At 49.5% G+C, this 11,135-nt stretch overlaps 1 pseudogene; it reads right to left on the reverse strand.

Annotated features, from left to right (window-relative positions):
• Positions 1-213: 213 nt before the first annotated feature.
• On the reverse strand, positions 214-651 carry LOC100579677 (annotated as a pseudogene).
• Positions 652-11,135: the final 10,484 nt, after the last annotated feature.

Genomic DNA, 11,135 nt, shown 5'->3' on the forward strand with positions numbered 1-11,135 from the left:
AGCCTTAGCACTGAGGGGAGTTGGAGGGAAAAATTAAGCCGAGAGTAAAATCTTCCCGTTCTGAAAATAATAGTGGCATAACATAATACTCCTGGACTGTGGGAAACCAAATTGAGAGGGATATGATTAGAAGGAAACTTCTAGAATTCTACTAATTCCAGGTTCCTCAAATTGGTACAACTGGTGACAATCTCAGAGTCACCTGTCATCGCATCAAAGTTTGACAGAGAAGGATGACCCACAGGAGCAGCCTTGCTGTGCTTGAGGATTGTTGGACACTTGAAATGAGCGTCTGATCACTTCTTGGCTTAAGTCCGCCTGGGCCCCTTTGGCGAAGGCTAAGCTATCAGAGTCAACCACCACTCTTGCCCCACCCTGTTCAAATACCCTGCCGTCGGGGTTGATAACTGTATCCAGTGAACATCTCTATTGGAATCCGGAGCATCTACCTCCCTCCACCTGCAGCCTGAGGAATTCTGATCCTTTGGTGATTTCCAGAAGCCTCTGGACGCAGCTGTCTCTGAGGCGGATCTGCCCTTCGCAGGCCTCGGGGCTGGAGGACACGCCCAGAGTCCCAGGGAGGCCCCTCGGCCAGGGAGTGACCGCTCTCTGCCTCGCGGCCCTTAAGGACAACCTCCGGGCGACAGCCATCTTCCTCCACCCAGGAGATCAATTTCTTTGTTGAAGTTCAACCTAAGGCTATAGCACTCATTCACTGAGGTTCCTAAGAAACCTGTCTATCCTAGGAAACCTCCTGCTGAGACCTGCCCCGCACTGACACCTGGTGGTAAGATATAAAAACACACCCTCCATGGTGGGATCAGATTGTGCGCCTGCTCCGCCCCCACCCCGCCCTCTCCCCGGTGGTGGGGTAGCGGGATGGTGGAAAGGGAACCGAGAGCTATCTCCTAGAAGTTTAGGTATCTGGGACTGAGATTGGAGTGGGGCTACACCTCCTTCTCTGTTTTCAGTACCAGCCATAGCTCTGTCACTGTGCATCTAGTTTCTTTCCTCTTTGCAGAGATTGGCCACTTGTGAAATTAATTGTATTCCCTCTTTGCATTGTCTTCCAGTTCACTATTAGCAACTGGATAGAATCGTATGGCAGGAATTTAGAAGAGGAGCTTAATCTCTGAGTCCACATTCCTTCCCCTGGGCCTCATTTTCCTACCTTACTTTATATTTAGTTTTCTGATGATGTTCCGGACATCCTTCCAGCCACTTTTTTTTTTTTTTTGAGACGGAGTCTGGCTCTGTAGCCCAGGCTGGAGTGCAGTGGCGCGATCTCGGCTCACTGCAAGCTCCGCCTCCCGGGTTCACGCCATTCTCCTGCCTCAGCCTCTCGGAGTAGCTGGGACTACAGGCGCCCGCCACCACGCCCGGCTAATTTTTTTTGTATTTTTAGTAGAGACGGGGTTTCACCGTGGTCTCGATCTCCTGACCTCGTGATCCGCCCGCCTCAGCCTCCCAAAGTGCTGGGATTACAAGCGTGAGCCACCGCGCCCGGCCCTTCCAGCCACTTTAACTCTCCTCTTTTTAAGGGACAGGAGGGACAAAGCAAGGTTATACATTCAGAAAGAGCTTGCTTACCTTCTGCAAGTCTCAGTTTCCTCCCCTATAAAGTGGGCACAAGAATCCCTGCCTTGGAGGGTTTTGTGTGTGTTTCAGGAGATGCTGGGTTAATATTAGTGTCCACCCTATTTCCCACCTCCCCAACCTCCAGGCTCTCTGCCACTTATGTGATGCAGGCTAGGATGCAAAGGAGATCAACAGCACAGATCACTTTTTCCCCAGCGCCATCTGTGCTCTGCAGGCCCAGTGGGTGCCCCTACTAGAGCCTTGTACCCTGAGCCCAGTCCCTACCTGCCTTCTGGAAGATGTTGGCTCCAGAATTCTCTGCCTCCCTCCTGCAGGCATTGTGGCATTCACAGCTGATTTGCAGAGAGCCCAGATGCATCTCATAAATAAGGAATGTACTGTTCTGCAGGACGGCTGTGGCGTGGCTGTGTGGGGGTGGGCAGGCTGGAGTAGAGAGGAACAACGAGAGGCAGGGAGGACTGCACAGGGGCTGCTGACCAGGTGGAAGATGATGGGAGCCTCAGAAGGTGTCATGGGACAGGGTCAGGGAGAGGGCTCTATGCGGCCAGGATCTGGATGCAGATTGTTGGGACTGAAATTTGGCTCAGATCCCTTCTAGTTGTGTCTGTTTGTCTTCAGTTTCCTTGTCTATAAAATGGGGAGAGATTGTGTATCCCCGGCATCACTGGACTGTTAGTAGCTATTGCATTTATAGCATTTATCCCAGAACCTGAAACACAGTAAATGCTCAGTAAGTGTTATTATCTGCCCCAAACTGTCTTAGTGCTTTCCCCAAGAGCTTTGTGTTGTTTGTACTATGAGGAATAATGAGGGTGGTGTGGGAGTCGGCCTCTGTGTCTGCAGAGAGGACCACAGGCCACAGGAATAGAGACAAGTAGATGGGATCAAGGTGACAGGAACAGATGTTCAGAGCAAGAGATGAAGACACCATCATCAACCCAGACAAGCCAGGTAAGTCCCTGAAAGGGGACTGCATTTCTGCAGCCATTTCAAGGTGGGCACTTGAGACATTTGATTGGCTTTTAAAGGAAAGACGGACCTTTAGAAGGCATAAGGAGCTGGGGTCCCTGGAGACCCTGGGATGACACTGTCAGCATGGCTGTATTGAAACAGAGACCTCAGGCAAGCCACCTTTCTTCTCTGAGTCTCTGTTCCATCTATAAGGTGGTTTCTGAGAAGCCTTCCAGAACCACAGCATTTGAAGCTTCAAGATTTAGTCATTCTTCTAGCAAACATACGTGGAAGGCCTCCTGTGTAGCAGACTCTTCACCATGCCCTGGAGATGCTGGGGTGTGACAATAAAGTAGGCTTCTCCCGTGATGAACCTCACGGGTTAGTTGTGGGGGTGATGGGGACGTGGGGGGTGGAGAGAGAGAGAGGGAGAGAGAGAGAGAGATTGGGTACAACAGAAAAGCAAACGGATATGTAATTCTAAACTGAAATCAGCCCAGAAGGAGAGGGGCCCCAGTCAATCCAGGGACCTAAAAGTCAGGGAAGTTTCCCTGGAGGCCATGAGGCTGGGCTGCTCCTGGAGGTGTGTGCCTGGGGTGGGAGCGTGCTGAAGGATGAGGGTGGAACCATGGGCTGGGGGCCAGCAAGGGCAGGGTAAGATTGCAAGGGAAGGTAAAGGTTGCTGTCCATCTTGAGACCAGAGGGGCTGTGAGCAGGGGAGTGATGAGGTCAGCTTTGCATTTCCAGAATCTTCAGGCTGCTGCAGCAAGGAGAACAGATTGGAAGGAAGCCCAGTAGGGGATGTTGGAGGCCGGGACCACGGTGGTGGCGACTTGGTGGGAGGGGGAATGACTTGGCGAAATGCTCCAGAGCATCGATGGGGCTTGGAGTGCACTGGGTGTGGGGGCGTGGGAGAAGGAAGGGCGACTGCAAAACTGGAGGAGGGGTGCCTTTGTAAAGTCTCCTGCAGAGCTTGTCTTCCCCATCCCAATTCCTTCTAGCCCCATCTCTGGCTCTGTCAGCATCTGCCCATACAGGAAAAAAGATGAGACTCATCTCCTGTGGCTGAGAGGTGGCGGCAGGGGGGTGGGGAGGAGGGAAGGCAGCCGCTGTGCTGGCGGCTGTGGTCTGCACCTTTCTCTGAGCCGCAGCAGAAGCAGCAGCAGAAGCCGCTGCAGCAGAGAGAGGATGGCCAGGCTGCAGCACCTGCTGGGGTGACTGGGAGGGCCAGAGAGCAGGTGCAGGGCGTCTGGAGGGGGTCTGTTTGCAGATGGATGAGAGCAACACACACTCTGCCCCCCTTCTCTGTTGTCTGGACACAAAAGCCCAGACAAAGAAGCAGCAGGGATGGGGACACGGCCCTGCACGCACGCACGTAGGCAAGCACACACGCTGGAGACAAAAGAGAGGCAGAGGCGAGGTGCACGGAGTGGGGAGCCTGGGGGCAGGGGGAGGCTCCCTGCGACCTCAGGCAAGGTCTCCTGGCCTCCTGAGCCTTGCTGTGTGCACCATAAAATAAAGATGCTGGGGGAAACCAGTGGTCCCTGGACTTTGATAGTTTGATAGTTTTTTTTTTTTTTTTTTTTTTTTTTTTTTTTGTCTTAATGGAAAACGGGTCATAGACTCCATAAAGCAGAAGATACATTTTCAGGTCCCGCCAATGGAGAAAAGACCTGATGATTTTTTTTAAGTGCCACTAATGTAGTATAGTGTCTACACTACCCTGAATTATAGTCAAAGCAACAGCATCTGCTCACACAGAAAGAACAGCAACTGTGTCTGTGGACTGGACTTGATATGTGTGTGCACTGCAGACAGTGTTGGTGTCTGTTTAGCTTCTAAGATCCTTTATAATAACTAACCAGGTATAAGAACTCTAGGTCTTGTGGGGAGTCTCTAATGGCTTTGAGAGAGAAAGAGAGAGAGAGTGAGAGGGAGAGAGCGAGAGAGCGAGACAGAGAGAGAGAGAGAGAGAGAGAGAGACTACCAGGCTGAAGTCAAATCACTTGCATGATGCCCAAAAGCTGGGAGCAGGAACCACAGAATATTCACAGGAAGGAGGAAAAAATTCAGAAAAATAATAGTTCAAAGTCATATTTCATACGAATATGAGAGCGAGAGAGAGAGCGAGAGAGCATTTACTGAGCACTGAGACAAGGTCCATGTGTTTTCTGCACTCAGACCACTTAATTCTTTCAAAAGCCCTGCAAGTGAGGTTATGTAATCTCCATTCTACAGAAGACGAAACTGAAGCCCAGAGGGTTGAAGTTCCCTGCCCAAAGTCACATGGTGGGTAAGGGGCAAGGGTGGGATTCAAATTTAGTTCTGTCTGACTCCTGAGTCCATGTATTCGCTGCCCACCCTGGCTGGGAGGAAGGCAGAGAAAGGAAACAAGACAGAGAGTCAGGTGGCAAAGACCCTGGCAGTCCCTGGTGGGTTCCTCCCCACTATTCCTGCAGACAGAAGGAGACCAGGCCCCGGGTGCTGCCCATCACCTCTCAAAGCCTGTTTTCTTGTGTGCCCAACACAGACAACAGTGCCCAGCTCATGGGGGCTGTTGTGTCAATTGGATGAGGGCACATGCTTGGTCTGTGCAAGGGGCAGCCTGGAGGTGGCAAGAAGTTGATGTCCAGGCATCATCCTTCAACCATAAGAGATAAAAGCGGGTGGAGGGCAGGGCACGGTGGCTCATGCCTGTAATCCCAGCACTTTGGGACACTGAGGCGGGTGAATCATGATGTCAAGAGATTGAGACCATTCTGGCCAACATGATGAAACCCCGTCTCTACTAAAAATACAAAAATTAGCTGGGCGTGGTGGCATGTGCCTGTAGTCCCAGCTACTTGGAAGGCTGAGGCAGCAGAATCGCTTGAACCTGGGAGGCGGAAGTTGCAGTGAGCCAAGATCACACCACTGCACTCCAGCCTGGCAACAGAGCGAGACTACGTCTCAAAAAAAAAAAAAAAAAAAAAAAAAAGGTGGGTGGAGGAGTTCCATGACATTCTCCACCTGGGGTAGAACATGTCAGGTGTGTCCGGCAGTCTCTCAGAAGACCTCAGCAGGACTGAGTTCTAGTTGCTAACAACTTGCTCATAGTTATGGAGTAAATTGTGCTCCCTCCATTCAAATTCTTATGTTGAATCCTTAACCCCCAATGTGACTACATTGGAAGATAGGGCCTCTAAAGAGGTAATTAAGGTAGAATGAGGTAGAAAGGGTGAGACCCTAATCTGACAGGACTGATGTCCTTATGAGAAGAGGGAGAGACACCTGGGTTATGTGTGCATGGAGAAAAGACCACATGAGGACACAGTGAGAAGCTGCCATCTGCGAATCGAAGAGAGAGGCTGCAGGAGAAGTTGACCCTGCTGCTACCTTGGTCTTGGACTTCCAGCCTCCTTAAGTTGTTTGTTAAGACACCTCAGTCTATGGTATTTTGTTATGACTGTCCTTGCTGGCAAGTATCCTCTTTAATGTACCTATTCCAGCTTTCTCCTCTTCCCTGTCTCCCTAATCTGCTCCCTTATCCAAGGCTTCCTGGTACCAATACTCCTAAATAAGCAACTTACATTTGAATCCATGTCTCAGGATCTGTATCTGGGGTGATCCAGGCTTATATTCCCCATTTATCCTTTATCTAGAGAGACTGCTGGCCTTCACACGTTTAGGCGCCATGGGGGGCAGGACAGAGATAAGATTTTGGAGACCGCTGAGCTCTAGTTGACCCTGGCATTGATCCTGAGCCCATGCCCAGATGAACAGACCCTGGAGTGACCCAAACACGGCAGTGGGGTCATTGTTCAGCTGGCTGAGGGGTGGTGCATCCCTTCCTAGGGGAATGAAGGATTCAGGATGATGCAGATGGGTTTTTAGAGAGGCTGAGGGCAGCTTCTGGAATCAGACAGCACTGGGTTTCAATCTCAGGTTTACTACATTCTAGCTGGCTGACCTTGGATAAGTCATTTTCCCTCTCTAATCCTCGCTTTCCTTACCAGATAGAGATGACACCGATACTTCCTTAGAGGGCGCTAAGACAGAGTGTGGGTAAAGCACTTGGAAAGTCTTCTGGTAAGTAAGTGGGCAAGGGGTCAAGTTCATTGCATCTGATGGTGATTACAGGGCCGGGGAGGGGGTGGCAGGGAAATAATTTTGTAGTTTCAGGGAATTGTTGAAAGGCACATTCTTTCTGGGCCATACCAAATGCAGCTCCCCTCTCCTCTCCTCTGCTCTACAAACACTCACTGCTGAACTCAGGGAGCCCCATGCTCACCACAGGTAAAGATGGCCGCTTTGATGAGTCAAATGAGATTTTCTATCCGGGTAAAACCAAGAGCTGTTTGCTCAGGGAACAGCTGTCAGAAAAGAGACTCCCTGATCCCCTGATGGACCAGTCTCCATCAGTAACATGGCTGGAGGGAAGACAAAATTTGGCCTTTCCCAGAGCCCTTCCTCCAAGGGCTATGGGTGTGGTCCGGAAGACAAGTGGAGCTGGGAATATGGGAGGGTGTATGTGAGGAAGCCCACCTTGCTACTGACTCCATAATCCCTCTGACTAAGGCAAAGTGGGGGAATAGAAAAGGAAACGTGGAACAGAGGGTATGTACCCAAAAGAACAGAAAAGAAGGATTCAAACAAATACTTGCACATGCATGTTCATAGCAGTGCTATTCACATTAGCCAAAGGGTGGAAACAACCCATATGCCCATCAATGGATGAATGGATGAATAAATTGTGTTCTGTTCATACAATGGAATATTATTCAGTCATAAAAGGAATAAAGTGCTGAGCCATGCTACAATGTGGATGAACCTCAAAAACATTATGCCAAGTGAAAGAAGCCAGCACAAAAGGTCATATATGACAATGGGCTGGAGGGGACACTGGGAAGTAACCGCTTAAGGGTGTGGGGTGTTATTTTGGGGGTGATGAAAATGTCTTGGAACTAGCTAGACCTGGTGGCAGCATAACATTGTGAATGTACTCAGTGCCACTGAATCATACACTTTAAATGGTTAGTTTTAGAGGATGCAACTTCCCTTTCTTTTCTGTTTGTTTCTTTCTCTTTTTGAGACAGAGTTTTGCTCTGTTCCCCACGCTGGAGTGCAGTGGTGCAATCAGAGCTCACTGCATTCTCTAATGCCTAGGGTCAAGTGATCCTCTTCGCTCAGCCGTCCATGTAGCTGGGACCACAGGCACACACTACCATGCCTGGCTAATATTTAAAAGGTCTCTGTAGAGATGCGGTGGAGCCGGGGGTCGTTCTCATTATATTGCCCAGGCTGGTCTTGAGTTCCTGGACTCAAGCGATCTTTCCACCTCAACCTGCCAAAGTGCTGGAAGTACAGGTGTGAAGCACTGTGCCCGACCTTAGATTATGTGAATTTCCTATCTCTCTCTCTCTCTTTATTTATGTACTTATGTATTTTTTTTTTTTTTTTTTTTTTTTTTGAGACGGAGTCTGGCTCTGTCGCCCAGGCTGGAGTGCAGTGGCGTGATCTCAGCTCACTGCAACCTCCAATTCCTGGGTTCAAGCAATTCTCCTGCCTCAGCCTCCTGAGTAGCTGGGATTACAGGCACCCGCCACCACGCCTGGCTAATTTTTGTATTTTTAGTAGAGACGGGGATTTCACCATGTTGATCAGGCTGGTCTCAAACTCCCGACCTCGTGATCTGCCCGCCTCGGCCTCCCAAAGTGCCAGGATTACAGGCATGAGCCACTGCGCCTGGCCCTCTCTCTCTTTTTTTAAAGAGGCACCCAGTGGGCTGATAACAGAATTGCAATGGGAACCTGGCCTCCGGAGCCACTCTTGTTTCTCCAAAGGCTGTTCTAGGACTAAAGAGAAGAGAGGCTCAGGCTCCCCTTTCCTTGATATGTTGCCAGTGTCAGAATTCTCCTGGAAATCTGGGGTTTCAGAGTGGTATCATGCAGAGCAGGAATACTGATGTGTCTCTTTGGGGTACTCTTATCTGCTCACAGGCTCCTGGGGTCCAAGTTAGCCCTACACATGTTTCCTGGAAGGTGAGAACTCTTGGCCAGTTGTGGTGAGGATGATGTTTACCATCTCGGGGCATGCTCTTCCTAGCATATGTCCTAAGTCTACCCACAGGATAAGGTGAGAGTCACAGTTACATTGATGGGGAGGAGAGAAGGATGCCAGCTCTACTTCTCAAACCAGGCATAAACTGCAAAGGATGTCCAACCCTCCGTAGAGCAATGGAAGATGCTAGGGAAGACTTTGCTCACCACAAAGGCACTCAACAAATGGGCAAAAGGAGGGCAAAGGACCAGCTGAATCCCCCAGGAGAGCTAGTCTGGTCTGCCCCATGATACAGAAATGTACCATGTCAGAGAACTGGGAGCAGAGGAGGCCCACACTGGTATTGGCGTCTGCTGAACACGAGGGTCCACTCCCTCCTTGCGTTACTCAGTTCACGGCTTGTCCCGAGTCCATCTGAGTTAAACAGTCTATTTGCAGTGAGCCACAGTATCCTCTAATGGTCACCCCTTTTGCTCCCCTACACCACCTCCCCACTGCTTGCCTTGAAAAGATTTTGTAACAGCGAAACATTAAAAGAACTAACATAACTAACTCAATTTTTGTTTAAGGGGCCTTTTCCCATTCCTGTGCGTAGGCTAGGATAATTTTAGAGCACTGAGATAATATGCAGAAAAAAGCAATCACGTAGTTTTTAAAAACTAACTCTGGGATTAAAGGAGAAGTATGTAAATAATCTGTGTTTTGTTAAAGATTTATAAAAGCATTGTGACCTGACCAAGGACAAAGAAGTTCTCAACCTTCTTGGACCCTCACTGGTGCCCAGGTGTCAGTGGTTATTACTCATCTGTTCATCCCAATTCAACCCCCCTTCTCTTCCCCTTTGCTCTGTCACCCAGGTTGGAGTGTAGTGGTGCGATCTCAGGTCACTGCAACTTCCGCCTCCCAGGTTCAAGTGATTCTCCTGCCTCAGCCTCCTGAGTAGCTGGGATTACAGGTGCACGCCACCATGTCTGGCTAATCTTTGTATTTTTAGTAGAGACAGAGTTTCACCATGTTGGCCAGACTGGTCTCGAACTCTTGACCTCAGGTGATCCACCCACCTCGGCCTCCCAAAGTGCTGGGATTACAGGTGTGAGCCACCACGCTCAGCCTCTTCCTCTTGATTTTAGCATAAAAACAGCATAACATTTGTACTGACTTAATATGACTTAATACGGTACTTTAGAACAATAAATAGTCCATTAACTTATTGGTTTTACTAGCTCTTTAAGTAAACCTGATTTTCCTCCCATCAACCCATATCTCTGGTGTCTGGCTTTCAAGCAGTGAGCAGCCAAACCTAGGTTTGATTATAATATCTCTAGAACCAAAGACGCTTGGAGATAGGATCATAGATTCACTATTGCTCATCCTTAAGAGGCCCCAGGGAATAGGATGAAGTGTGAAAGTTTGGGGTGAACAGGTGGCTTCATTTTTTTCCAAGTAGATATTGGAAATGATAGACTGACACTCAGGAGAATTTGGGAATGGATTATGAAACAGGTGGCTTGGGAATACTTAAGAAAGGAAGTGGTGACCTCTATGTATCCCCTGTATTCAGTTAGAATGTGTCATGCCAAATTATATTTCCCTTTTAGTTTGTGTCTAGGGAGACTAGACTGGTGAATTAGGGGGAAGTCGTAGACCTGTGTGATGACAAAAGCTCAGGCAGGAGGATCCCTTGAGCCTAAGAGTTCAAGGCTGCAGTGAGCTACGACCTTTGTCACTGCACTCCAGCCTGGGCAACAGGGCAAGACCTTGTCTCAAAACATTTATTTATTTATTATTTTTAAATTTTTTTTGAGACAGGGTCTTGCTCTGTCACCCAGGCTGGAGTGAGTGGCGCAATCTCGGCTCACTGCAAGCTCCGCCTCCCGGGTTCACGCCATTGCGCAATCTCGGCTCACTGCAAGCTCCGCCTCCTGGGTTCACGCCATTCCCCTGCCTCAGCCTCCGAAGTAGCCGGGACTACTCCGCCTGCCACCACACCCGGCTAATTTTTTGTATTTTTTAGTAGAGACAGGGTTTCACCGTGTTAGCCAGGATGGTCTCGATCTCCTGACCTCGTGATCCACCCGCCTCGGCCTCCCAAAGTGCTGGGATTACAGGCGTGAGCCACCGCGCCCGGCCAAAACATTTTTAAAAAAGGACTTTTGTGATTACATTGGTCCCACCCTGATAGTGGGCTGCGTACTCTGGGCAATGCTGTGACCACACACTGCCTTGCCTTTTCTCTAACTCTTTCACATGGGTCTTACCACCTTGGCAGGACTGTTAACTCTGCCAGGGTAGGAGGCTGTGTCTAAAGCCTCCTTGGGACTCTCAAGCTTCCTGCAATGGTCTTGGGCTGGGCACATTGGAAATGTCTTATAGGTTTGTTGAACTGGATTTGTATTTTCTGAAGACCAGGGCTGGTCCCAGCAACAGATGTGTAGTCCAGAGAAAGCTGGGGAAGTTGGAATCTAAAAGGACAGGCTTAAATCTACCTGAGTCCCTTACAGTGTCTGTGGGCAGCTCTTATTGCCTCTCTGAGCCTCTTTATGTGA

Source organism: Nomascus leucogenys, chromosome 7b (genome assembly GCF_006542625.1).
Source record: "Nomascus leucogenys isolate Asia chromosome 7b, Asia_NLE_v1, whole genome shotgun sequence".
Taxonomy (NCBI): Eukaryota; Metazoa; Chordata; class Mammalia; order Primates; family Hylobatidae; genus Nomascus; species Nomascus leucogenys.